Genomic DNA, 11,936 nt, shown 5'->3' with positions numbered 1-11,936 from the left:
TTTGAAAATCAAATCGACCGTTACGTCCACTTCCTTAGCTAAACCAGGTATCGCCAATGTCACTTGTTATGTTACGAATTAACGTACCAAAGCATGTCTTCTTCTTTTACTAGCCAGTCATTTCAAGATGACCCAATAATTAAGTTAGTGAACCACACAAACTAACGATTCAAAGGCTGGCTTGTTTTCAATACATTGGTTTTAACAATTAAAAACTTCAACCATGCAACCGGCCTAGCAGAAAAACTACAAATAAAAGGTGACGATCAATACAAGACTAAAATATATATACAGCGGAAAGAACTCTGCCCATCAAAGACAGCTTACAGTATTAATGGATTACAGTCATTTTCAATAGTTTATATTATATACGCACACATACATTATACATATACTGTAAGAATAGGGTGTGAGTTCAACTGACCTTTTATTTTTTTCTAATGTTACATATGTTATTGTTTTTCGATAGATCCTGGCCTAGCAGATAACCTATAACAATGGTTTAAAGCTTCTATACTCAAAGCATTCTTTATAGCATCTTAGCCATGTAAAAATTATTGGGAGTCCATTATGTTAAAAAAAAATAATAATAAATAAGCTTATAAGCTCGATATAAACTTTCTTCAATGAAAATTGATGTTATTGAATAAAAGGCACAAAATCCTTTCACCTTAATTCGGAGCCCATTTAACAGTGGGGTTCCCACTTCCCACCTTTTATAAACTTTCACCAATTATCCATTTACCCATCTTCTAAATATCCAATCTATAACAAACACAATGAGATGGTATCATGGTAACACAAGAAGAAAAAGGTTAACCGACATATATCTACATGATTTGAATTGTGATGATGAAATGAAACTTAGAATATGAACTTTTTAGAATATCAACTAGCATACGTTTTAACTTTACTTTTAAATTATATACTTTTGGCAATCACCGAATTTGAACCCTCGTCACAATCTTACCCAAAAAAAATCTCCGTACAACTGGATTTTCAAGGTCTGATTACTTCCATATACAACCGAATCCAACCCTGCACGGTAATAAAAATAAATTATAAATCATATTCGTAGTATGTTCAACCTCTACTTCTAGCTTTATTGTTTTTATTTAACGTTAACTTCTTCATGATCATACAAAAATACACCCTATGATTCTGCTAAGTGGCAGATATAACAACAATAGGAGATTAGGAGGAGAAAAAAGAGTAACAAAAGCATAAACAAAGTGAAGCTTATACTACATTTGCATGCTTGTGACAGTATATTTACCATGATTTCTTTATAAAAGAGTGAGACTTCTCTTGACATGCAAATGAAAGGGTAACATCCAATGATATTCATTTAAATGATACTAGGTTATTGACCCATGCACGACACGGTTGGACGTATAGAAATCGTCTAACAAACATATATAATTTTATATTATATTGTAATTTGTAATATGTTTTCTGGGACGACAACATGATATTTAGTTGTAAATAATACCGGTACGAAAAGAAATAATTGTCAAACATAAAGATAAACCAAAATAAGATACAAAGTATAATGTTTAGAAAGACAATTAAAAGTTAAAAATTTAAAATTCATAAACTAATAAGTATGTAGTTAGCGTAAAGCAATAGTATGTGTCTACCATGAGTTCATATTCATATTTAAACAGAAAATCAAAGAGACGGTTAATAAGAAAAATTGACTAAGGCCCAATAGACTACATATTTAACCAACATGAATTAAAAATTTGTTATGAACATCACACCTTATAGTTGATAAATAATCCATTTTCGTTACTCATGGTTTTTGTGAGTATAAAAATTTTTTTGTTGATTAACAAATAGTAGATAACATGTTAAGTACAAATTATTGAGGTGATCACTATATTAACTTCAATAAAATGTTTAAATTATTAATGATTTGGAAAATCATATACCATGGTAAATGATCTAATTTTTAACACATAAAGAAGACAACAAAATGATCTATATTAACTTCAATAAAATGTTTAAATTATTAATGTTTTGAAAAGTAAGAGAATTAAAACAATTACGTGTAACAAATTCAAAAAACATTTACTTTCCAAACACCAGGTATGTTAAAGACTTAGATATTGACGTATTAACTTAGAATATAAAATACCAAATTATAAAACAAACCATAAATTCATACGATATATAAAAATCCAACACGAATCAAACCAAATTGGAAACATGAAGAAATTGTCTTAGAAAAAAAACACACTCAAACTAAAAGGCAAAAAAAAAAGGTCTTCAAACGTTGCATTTATTTTGAGCCACCAACATCCATCACATATCAACCTTTGAGGTGCCAAACATCACTCCTTCATCAACATTCACTGGATTTGTTATTGGTCTTTAGACGCAATAACTTCAATATACGAACCTTGAGAAAACAATCATTCTTAAGCATATCCAACTCATTAAACATGGTTATGTTTTTTTGTTTTTTTTTTTGGTTCCATTGTGTTGTTTGTAATAAAATAATAAGAATACAAACAAAGTATTAAATTGATAAACACAAATGAACCTTGCATAGGAATGCAAAATTACAGAATTTGATAGATGAAAAGGCGTGGTGTGAAATTTCTTGTGTAAAACTGAAAGTATGTAGAGAGGGGTGATAGCATAAATATTTTTTGTTAGTTAATTTAAAAATGAATGTTATTCTCAGTTTCATTCAAGGTAATCAGTTTGCACATAAATTTGAAATTTGAAATATGCAACAAAAATAGGAAAGTTGAAACCTATAGTTAATCTAATTAATAATGCTATTAATGATCAAACGGTTTTTAATGTAAAAATGATTTCATAAAGATGCAACAAAAATAGGAGAGTTGAAACCTATAATTTATGTAATTATTATTGTTATTAATTGTCAAGCAAGAATTCAATTATGTTATGTTGAATGTAATTTATTTTTGATGTAACATCCGTTAATTTTCGTAAAGAGGTTTTGACCTTGTAGAGTTATGTGTACATTTCGGGCTTGAGCCGGCACGCTTCGAGGACCTCCCTGTCATCCCCGTAAGTTGAGTTAATTGACTCTTCATCCATATAGTTACACCTTTCTAAATCGAGGGGCTAGACTGTAACATATTATATTATAATAAAAATAAATAAACCCTAACCCCTTAACCCTATTTCCGATCGGCAGCTCCATAGGGGGGGTTCTTCTCGTTTTGCGTGCAAACCAGCCATCCTCCAACCTCCCGAGACTTGTTCCAGATCGGTATTATATTATTACAACTCTTTTTAACCATTAAACCCTTTGTTGAACACGTTAGGGTTGAGTTTTGATAATAACAATTTTTGACAGATTCGTACTCGTTTATTGTTCGGTCTGTAACTCGATGAAAATTTATTGGTTTTGATCGATTCTTGTTTCTATAATGTTCTACTTTAATTTTAGTTTCCAGAAAGGTATAATATGTAATTTTTGGACGAGTTTTGAATGGTTTTTATGATTTTATAAGATCGAGTGTCAAAGCTGATGCAGGATGACGGATTCTGGTCTGTCTTCCCGACATCATAACTCTTTTTTGACAAGTCCAAATTGGTTGGTTTTACTTCTAGAACTTAATATTTTGAGTTAGGATTAAACCCAATTGAAATCATTTAATTTGGTTTGATAATAATTTTTAAAGAAATAAAACACTTTGGCTGTGCATTGAAATAACTGCACGTACCTTTCTGTGTTGAAGGAATTTTTATGATTTTTTTGTCTATTGGAAACATATAATAAAAATATTTGTATAAACCTAAGACATTTATTAAACTTTGGTAAAAATTTCATAATTTATTTCTTTGGTTTTCCTATGTAATAAAATACACTTTTGCATGCTAAAATCTGCTCCTTATTCTCGACATTGATCAACTCTTTCGGTTTAGGACTTAACCGGTGGCTGACCAATTGAGGTCCTTTCGAGGCTGTTTTAATTGAAGTTCTTGCTCTATCATCTTCCTGGGTATGTCTTTTATATCATACTTTAGTATCATAAGTTTTGGCATTCGTTAGATTGGTCAATTGTTGATAAAGTGAAAACTAGTTTTCGGTTGTCTAGAATAGTGATTTGTTGCGTTTAATGCGAGGGATGAAGTAAGTGATGACCAATTCAGTTCGGATAGCTTCGGTTAAATGTACGGGCTGTTGGAAAGTGGTTTTTATAAGAATTGGGGCTGAATTGGTTGTCGGTTACTCAAACGGGTCGATACAACGCGCATTCGCGTTTATTGAATAGTTGGTGCGTTGTGCTTGCGAGTTACCGACCCATTTGACTCGTGTAGCGTCGTGTGGACTTTTTGGCTGTGAATTTATCATATTGGGTCCACACGGGGCTGAGTTGGTTGTTAATTGTCTAAACAACTCTTAAACACGCATGTTAGTATCATCTAGTGCTTCCGGGGGTAATTTGGGAATTCTTTGTTCACAGGAGTAACTATGGGTCATTTTGGTAAAGATAAGGCCCCGGGGGCTATTTTAAATGAATTTGGCGAGGTCGAGGCGTTAAGCAGATTAAACCATATTAGAACGCCTCGTAGGATAAACGAGTCGATTCGGTACCGCTAGTAATTATTGTGCGTAATCCGGCAGGCTTTTGAGCTGTGGGAGTACTTAAGGGTCCTCTAGCCTGTTCTGATTGTGTGCCTCATGTCAGGTGAGTTCATGATGCCCTTTTTACTCTTTTTACGTTTTGGGCTAGCATACAGACCATATTACAATTTTATCTGACTATACTCGTTTAAACTAATTGGATGGTTTTATATGGCCTTACTTGTGTTTGTGGGTTCATGAAAATATGGGTGAATTATATTCTATGCCTTAGAATATTTGAGGCTCGTTTATGGTTATATATTTTATAAGGTTATAGACATTACTTATGGTCTAAACTCAAGGATATAGGCTTACTCATATTGTAGTATGTCATGAGATGATATTTATGAATGTGTATGCAAGTGTTACTTTATAACCATAGGCTTACTTTCATGATGATATATTTGGGATGATACATATATATAAATATATATACATATATATATACGCGTGTTTATACATGTGTTACTTTACGGCCAATAATTGGCGATGTTAATTAGTCGCTATCGACTAAGGATGTTGCGTATGCCTACTTTGTGTTTGCATGCGGATGGATGGTGATCTTGGTCGGGCCAAACTATACTACTCAGGTTCTTAAATGTTGTGGTGGGCCCTGAAAAGCCCGTAAGGGGGAGGCTCGTGAGGCATGATCACCATCGGATGGTATGATACGTGTTTGGGTTGTACGTGTGCTCGACCCTGATGTTACTACTTGGATATTACGTGTTTGGGTTGTACGTGTGCTCGACCCTGATGTTACTACTTGGATATTACGTGTTTGGGTTGTATGTGTGCTCGACCCTGATGTTATTACTTGGATGTTAAGCATAGGGATTTAATTGTATGGATATATAAACAGGACTACTTATTGTTTATTATGGCCTAACTGTCCAGATCTCGTTTTTATATTTATACTCTTTGAATGATTTATTTAAATGTCAATTATTAAAACTTGAACTCACTTAGCTCAAGCTGAATTTGTGTGTATGTTAGTGTGAGTTTCAGGTTTAGAGGAGGATGCTTACCGCTTGGACGTGCTCGAGACTACTCGGAGGGTCGAAGGCATTTCTAGTTGGGGACTTCCAACAAGATGATTATTTTATTTTATAGTTCTGGAAATTTCAAAAACTTAATGTTTCCTACTAAGTATGGATTGGTACTTTTCCCGGTTTGGGAATCGTGGTATTCGTTATTCCGCTGTCTATTTAACTCTGAAACGGTTTTAATAAACTAAACTTGTTTTTGACTTTAATGTTTGTGACTGAATTCGTGACGCTTATGAATTTCCGCTGTTTATTTACTCTGAAATTATTTTAAATAAAACGAAATGCATTGGTTTTAAATTTGTGAAATTTTGAATGTGATTACCAACTGTAGGATTCTCGAAATTTGGGGTCTTATATTTGAATTATTTTATTATCAACAAATTCAAAGAATGCATTGTATATATGAAAGTTAATCAAATGGACCAATAGAAAACAAGCAAAACATATTGTTTTAATAGTATATATATAGATATAGATAGAGATTATTATTGTTATTAATTGTCAAACAAGAATTCAATTATGTTATGTTGAATGTAATTTATTTTTGAATTATTTTATTTTCAACAAATTCTAATAATACATTATATATATGGAAGTTGACCAAATGGACCAATAGAAAACAAGCAAAACATATTGTTTTAATAGTATATATAGATGTAATTTATTTTTGAATTATTTTATTATCAACAAATTTTAAGAATACATTATATATGTGGAAGTTAATCAAATGGACCAATAGAAAACAAGCAAAACATATTATTTTAATAGTATATATAGATTGTTTTAATAGTATATAGAGATTATATATATATATATATTTATAAGGCAGATTGCCATTAACTCACATAATTTACTGTAGTACTTTTGGACAATTAGGGAAGCATGTAGCACAAGTAAGGATGGCAATTGGTCGGGTTTGGGTCGGGTTTAGGTATTCCTAAACCCATTCCCGGTTATAAAATTCCATCCCAAACCCGTCCCAAACCCGTCGAGTTTTAATCGGGTAATTACTCGTCGGGTTTCGGGTTTTCCCATCGGGTTTCAGGTTTTCCCATCGGGTTTCGGGTTTCCTATCGGGTTTTGACAAAATACTCGTCAGGTATACCCGGCTCAAAACTTGTAGGGTTTCTACCGTGGTTTTGACAAAATATAACAAATCTATTACAAAGATGGTTACCATAAAGATAAATTGTCTCAAATAATTGACATAAACAAGTTTCAACAAATAATATATTTGGAATATAGTATATATATTGAAGAGGTATGTACCCGCCTCAACACCGAGCAAGGCGGGTCAACCCACAAGATAAAGACATTATGAAGGCACAAAGCCAAAACCTATGCGCATGGCGCATACAAAACATGCCCAGGCACACATATGCTCGCGCATCACATATGCGCGCGGCGCATCAGCGCGCGGCGCATATCACATGCTCGTGCATATCACATCTGCCCAGGCACACATATGCTCGCGCATCACATATGCGCGCGGCGCATCAGCGCGCGGCGCATATCACATGCTCGTGCATATCACATCTGCGCATGAAATATCTGCGCGTGAGAATAAAGAGAAGACCTCGCGCATCCTCAGGATTGGCGCATATCACACATGCACATAATCGACCTCGTCCTCATCCAAATCAGGATTAGGGCAACCTTGATTGTGCACGTCAGACAACCTTCCAGAAGGCATCTTTTTAAGGAGTAAGAATATGCTGATGTTGACAGCTGCCAAATGAAAGGTCGACAACTCAGCATGACACATGTGTTACCACGTGATTACAACCAACGAGAAAGCGCCAGGTGTCCCAGAGGACACGTGGCGCAGTGCGATTGGAGGAGGCCAACGAGGTTGAGCCCAACCAGTGGAAACCCTAGCACTATAAATACAGCATCAACTCCACTTTGATGGACACATTCATACTCAATCATTGACAGTTACAGGCAGTGATATCACATTCAATCATATTGAATTACATTCACTCACAGTCAGTTACATAAAAACACACAGTCTCACAATCATAGGGTATTCAGCTATTAAGCAATACTCTTGAGATTCCCTTACACACATTATTATCTTCTCCTACACATACTTATTCTCACGCCGGAGGGTTACCCCAAAGAGGACCCCTCTGTCCCTTTCTGAGGGGTAAGTTAACGGCGTTGTTCATTTTGTAGGTGGAAGAACACGGATCCAGAAGAACCATCGGTGAAATAGTACAATCAAAACCCGAGGAAAGTAGATCTGCTACCAGCGAGTAGATCCACGTTTCTTCATTGGCGCCATCCACTGTTACATCGGCAATCAGATCTCATCAGATCTACATAAAAAAAATCAATCACCATGGTTTCTGGCGTTCGTAACGTTGATCAAGCTCTGGAGGATATTGAACGTGAGGGTGTTAACGACGGACAACAGGTTCTGAGGGTTCCGCGTGATTCTACGCGTACCACCAGCAACCGTCCCTTCGTCACAACCCCTCACGGCCAGACTGAAACTCCTCCAGACGATCTTATGTTACAAAACATGGCCGGCGCGAAACTGAAAGGACCAATGGGTCCAGAAGAAGAAACAAATGATCCGAATGAATGGCTCATAAACGAGCAGCGGCGTCTGATGGAAAAGTACAATGAAATGGTCAAACAGAAGAAGCTAGCCGACCAAACACAAAGGCAAGCGTTTGATAAGCAGACTACAAAAAGGCCGCGCGCGCCAGAAGAAGGACATTCTGTTCACACTGCACACACTGAGTTCAGTGATGAAGAAGTGCATAGCATGAGGAAGACGCGGGATACTCATGCAGGAGGCTCACAGCTCCGCGCGCCTGTGAACATGGCGCCTGGAGCCAGAGCCGATCTGGATCTGCACATGCCGTACAGCCCACCAGTCAGAGGGCAAGTGGACGTAACCACACCCTACAGACCAGCAATCTTGGTGAAACACTCAAAGTTCACTGCGCGCATCGCGCAGGCTCCCATCCAGCACAAGACCAAGATGCCAAGTGGTTTGGGTAAATATGACGGCACGACAGATCCAGAAGATTTCTTGCAAGGTTTTTACAACACGGGAAACCTAGAGAGCTGGACGATGCCAACATGGTGTCATATGTTTGCTCGCTGCCTAACGGGCGCGGCGCGGGTATGGTTCGAGAGCTTGCCGACTGGGCAAATTGATGGGTTCGAGGAACTATTAGAAAAGTTCCAAGCCCACTTCGTACAGCAGCGCAGGCACACGCGCGATCCTGATGACATCATGCACTGCGTACGCAGGAATGATGAAACGATTGAAGATTACATCACTCGGTTCAATCAGGAGTCTCTGGCAATCGGAGGTATAACCGAGCAACTCCTGCGCGTGGCCTTTATACAAGGCGCGCGCAGTGATCAATTACGACGAGCTCTCGTAAGCAAAGATGGCATGCCCACCACGTGGGCCAAGTTAATGGAGGCATCGCGAGTTTTCGCGAGAAATGAAAAACAGATTGCCCAAGATAGGGCAAGAGAAAGAGCGCATCAGGCTGAATCACCGCGCAGTAAAGAGAAGAGGGCCAAACAGAACTCTGTATGGTCCAGGTTGCAGCCAACAAGTTTTTCTTCCGCAGAAAAGCAAGCGCAACCAAGCTCACCCCAGCCCCAAAAAGATGTTCGTAATCGCGGGGAGGGTGACAAGAGGGAGGGCGGCAGAGATCCTAGCAGACCTCTGCCAAGAATATGGACTCCCCTCACTAAAACACCTTCACAGGTGTTAAGTACTGAGAATGTTCAATTCAAGCCCCCCAAGCAACTACACTACAAGGGACCGCAAAACAGTGGCAAATATTGTGAATTTCACAGGTCCCCGGGCCACAACACCGACGCATGCCATCATTTAAAGGATGCGATCGAGAAGGATGTAAAATCAGGCAGGCTGGCTCACTTGGTAAAAAACCAAAGAATAGAAGATGAGCAACCGGAAGGAGCCTCTGCCAGCAAGAAATACAAAAGAATCTGTGTGGCTGAGGGGGGACGACAAGGGCAGACGTCAAAAAAGAGAAACGCGCAAATCCACGGAGATTGGCGGCGAGCAGCAAGTCATCTTCCCAAGAATCAGGGGAGGCCCTTCAATAAGCAGTCCTCTCGTCATCACCACACACATTGCTCATTACGAAGTGTCAAAGGTCCTGGTGGACACTGGAAGCGAATCTGACATTATGTATGAGCAATGTTTCAGAAAGTTAGACCCGGCAGACCAAGCGCGGCTCGAAATTGTGAACGCACCAATCTGTGGTGTTTTAAATGAAATCATCCATCCCCTAGGCCAGATTCAGTTTGAACTAACTATGGGGGATGATGAGCACAAGCGAGCCGAAGTTGTCAACTTCTTGGTCTTGCCCACCACGTCATGCCACAATATGATCCTGGGTAGGGGAACGATTGCCCAATTTAATGCTGTACCGTCGCCAGCGCACGGCGCATTGGGGTTCCCTACACCAACAGGCGTAACATTTGTTTACCGCGATCATTTGTGCGCAGTGACAAGTACGCCGCGGGAAGGGAGAATGAAACTTCCAATGGCGGACAATGCGCCAGAGAAGTGGATTTTAAACCCAAAATTCCCAGAGCAAACGGTCACAATTGGCGCTACCATTTCAGACGAAACGAGATTGAGAATGAAAAGGTTGCTCACAAAATACACGTCGGTTTTCGCGTGGCAACACTCCGATATGACGGGGGTCCCGCGAGACTTGGCGCAACATTCTCTTAACACGTTCAAGTCGGTGGAGCCAATTGCTCAGAAAAAGAGAATCATGGGGGATGAAAAGGCGAAGGCCATGAATGAGCAAGTGGAGGACCTGTTGCGCGCAAACATCATCCGCCCGATCCGATACCAGACGTGGGTAGCCAATCCTGTGATGGTAAAGAAAAGCAACGGGTCATGGAGGATGTGTATTGACTTCAAGGACCTCAACAAAGCATGTCCGAAAGACTGTTACCCCCTCCCAAACATCGACGCAAAGGTGGACTCCGTGGCGCCATTCAAGCTCAAATGTTTCCTGGATGCCTACAAAGGCTATCACCAGATTCAAATGGCACCACAGGACGAAGACAAGACTGCCTTCAGAACCGACAAGGGTGTTTTTTGTTACACAAAAATGCCCTTTGGTTTAAAGAATGCGGGTGCCACCTATCAGAGACTTATGGATTCCGTTTTCAGTGAACAAATCGGAAGAAATCTAGAAGTCTACGTTGATGATTTGGTGATCAAGAGCAGGGAGAAGGGACAAATGCTCAAAGACATCGAGGAAACTCTTCAGCGCCTAACGGAAGTTAACATGAAGCTCAACCCGAGCAAATGTACTTTCGGCGCGGAAGAGGGGAAATTTCTTGGTGTAATGGTCACTAAGGATGGTTTCAAGGTGAACCCTGAAAAGGTGGAAGCCATCCTTGACATGCCTTCACCATCCACCATGAAAGAGGTTCAGAAGCTGAATGGTAGATTGGTGTCAATCAACAGGTTCCTAGCGAACCACGCCAGCAAATCTACTCCATTCGTTAACACTTTGAGGAACTGCTTGAAGAAGAGCCAATTCAAGTGGACGCCTGAGGCTGAGCAAGCTTTCAGTGAGATAAAAGAATGTCTCATAAAGCTGCCCGCGCTAACAGCTCCACTTCCTGGCGAAACCCTTACATTGTACCTGTCAGCTGGAGACCGCGCCATCGGCGCAGTATTATTGGTGGATCGCAAGGGGATCCAAACGCCAATATACTATGTGAGTCGGGTGCTGACAGACCCTGAGACGCGCTATTCCATCATGGAAAAGTTAGTTTTGTCACTAACACACGCGTCGCGCAAGCTCCATAGATACTTCAATGGTCATCCTATTGAAGTTCTGACTGGTTACAACATCCAGCAAGTCTTGCGACGCCCCGCGCTCTCCGGAAGGCTGACAAAGTGGGCGCTGGAATTAGGTGAACACACGATCACCTATAAGCCCCGTCCAGCAATAAAGGGTCAAGTTTTAGCGGATTTCATCACGGAAATCCCAGAGGGAAAGATTGAAGAAGCTCAGCGCGAGGTAGACCCTCCGCGAGCAAATGATGAAGAAGATGTTTGGAGGCTATTCACTGATGGAGCCTCCAACAGCGAAGGGTCCGGCGCAGGCCTCAAACTGGTGGACCCTGATAATCATGAATATACTTATGCTATTAGATTGGACTTCAAGAGTACCAACAATGAGGCTGAGTATGAAGCCCTGCTGGCTGGTCTGCGCATTGCGCGCAAGTTTGGAGTTAAAAGG

Source organism: Bidens hawaiensis, unplaced genomic scaffold (assembly GCF_021521415.1).
Source record: "Bidens hawaiensis isolate Kalapana, Puna unplaced genomic scaffold, B.hawaiensis_p1.1 tig00019341_1, whole genome shotgun sequence".
Classification (NCBI taxonomy): Eukaryota; Viridiplantae; Streptophyta; class Magnoliopsida; order Asterales; family Asteraceae; genus Bidens; species Bidens hawaiensis.
This window is presented reverse-complemented; position numbering follows the sequence as displayed.